The sequence below is a fragment of the Gorilla gorilla genome, chromosome 10 (assembly GCF_029281585.2).
Source record: "Gorilla gorilla gorilla isolate KB3781 chromosome 10, NHGRI_mGorGor1-v2.1_pri, whole genome shotgun sequence".
NCBI lineage: Eukaryota > Metazoa > Chordata > Mammalia > Primates > Hominidae > Gorilla > Gorilla gorilla.
In genome coordinates this window covers 31,908,172-31,910,318 of record NC_073234.2, presented here as the reverse complement: position 1 = coordinate 31,910,318, position 2,147 = coordinate 31,908,172, and the positions used below count along the sequence as shown (strand labels likewise).

Below are 2,147 nucleotides of genomic sequence, written 5' to 3'. Positions count from 1 at the left end.
CTTAAATATGACAGGAATCTGCATATTTTCCTTGCTGTAGTGGCAGCAGACTCATTGGTTTTCATAAACATAAATTTCTGCAATATGGTCTGTTGATAAGGTTGCTCCATGATGAGAGGACAGACCTGAGGCCAACTGTTCATGACAGAACTAGGTCTTCTCTCAAAGCCTCTAATGTGTGCTATTTATCATGAGGAACCCGAACTCTATAACACTTCAGTTAAAGCTTCTAAAATATTCCAGTAGCATAATTGACAGGTTTCCTTGTGTGATGACTTTCTTGCACATGTAAACTCTTTGAGAAAAGTTGGATTAAAAGGATAGGGGAGAGTTTTGTTTAGAGCCACAATGTTCCAGACACCAGCCACAGATGCTTCTGCCCTATGTCACTACATGTTCTTTCCTGAGAAACATTCAATCGCTGAGTGTTACACACTGTGGTTGAAGGAAACGATCCACTCACTACCATCCACCCTCTCTCATCCTCTGCGAAGCTCCCAGTAGCAGAGGCTGAAGACAGAAAGGTTGTCTCTGTTTCCTTGCACCAGGGACATTACTTGGTGACCTGGTGAATGGTATGGACAAGGTAGCCCACATTGCTGGAGGTGACCCCTGCCTCAGAGAAGCGGCTGTCGTTTGTCATGTAGATGGAGGACTCCTTGCTCAGCCTTTCCACCTGTTCGGGCTTTAACCCTGTGAAACAAAACATGTCAATTTGGGCAGTGATGTGTGGCCAGTAGTGGGTGGAACCCTCCTTCTTGAGGTTAGAGACCAGCTGAGTCTGCATGCTGATGATGCGATGGGCCTTGCCTTTCACTTCTTGCAACCATTGTTTTCACAAATCTGGAGCGTTCAGAATGGTAGAAGCAAATGGGTCCCATTGAGGGGAGGGTTGAAATACATGGGACAGATCAAGATCTTCAAATGTGACTCTACCCTCTTGGCTTCATCTGCGTCCTTGCAAACCATGGTGAAGCCTGCCACACCCTCACTGTGTAAGCCCATGTTCTTGGTGTATGATTGGCAGCGACAATGGCGTATAATTGGCAGAGTGGCGCACAGCCCAGGCATCCTTGTTACCATCGCCACTGGCAAAGCCTTGGTAGGCCTTGTCGAAGAGCGCAAAGAGATTTTTTTTTTCTTCACCACTGTTGCTATTTCCTTCTGCTGCTTGGGACCAGGGTCCACTCCTGTGGGATTATGGGCGCAGGCATGCAGAAGAAGAAGACTTTGCTCTGGTGTTTTTGAAATGTCCTCCACAGTGCCTGTGAAGTCAAAACCGCAAGTCTTGCGGTCATAGTATCGATAACCTTGTAGCTGCATGCCAGTATCCCTGAAGATGGGTGTGCGATTTCCCCAGGTTGGTTTGGGCAGAAAGACATCTTGGCTGAACTTAAGAAATCTTTGCAGAAAACTGGCTCTGATCCTTAAGGCACTAGTTCCAGAAATGGTCTGCACAGTGACAAACCGGCCACTTTTCGAGACTTCGCTGTTCTCGCCCAAGGCTACTTCTGCAGATGCCTTGCAAAATTCAGCCAGCCGCCCAATGGAGAGGTAGTCCTCGTCCAAATTTTTGGCTGCAATCTGGGCCTCTGCCTTGTGGATGCTGTAAGGCTTTCCGTTGTGGTCTCTGTAGGCACTAACTCCCAGATTCATCTTTTTGCTATTGGTGTCCCTCTTAAAGTCTTCGGTGACTCCCAGGATGGGATCTGGTGGTCCCATCTCCACATGGGTCCACCAGGAGCTGGCTCTGGCAGGGGCATCAGAGGCGAGCCCGGGTGGAAGGCGGCGGCGATCCCGGAGAGGACGCAGCTGGAGCGCAGAGGGGCCATGGTGGATGGTAGGAGGGCAGTGGGCAGCCACAGGACGGAGCAGAGGGCAAGCATAAAATTCTCCTTTTTAAGTAATTTACAATGGGAAATGTGGAGAGAACCAGAGTAAGCAGGGAGAGCTAAAACAGGAAATAAGTTATGGGAGAATTCCGTAGAGTTCATGAAAAGCTGAAGTCATGAAGAAGCAGAAACTGAGTCAGATGAAGAAATAGAAGCTAATAGTAGGCAGTGGATTAAGTTATATGTATGTTTATGTATATGTATATCTGTATATATACACATGAAAGAATGATTTGTTTGATAATGATAACTAGA

General features: G+C 47.3%; 1 pseudogene; it reads right to left on the bottom strand.

Moving 5' to 3' along the window:
• Positions 1-525: 525 nt before the first annotated feature.
• Positions 526-1,842, bottom strand: LOC101146812 (aspartate aminotransferase, mitochondrial-like; annotated as a pseudogene).
• Between the last annotated feature and the right edge of the window lie 305 nt (positions 1,843-2,147).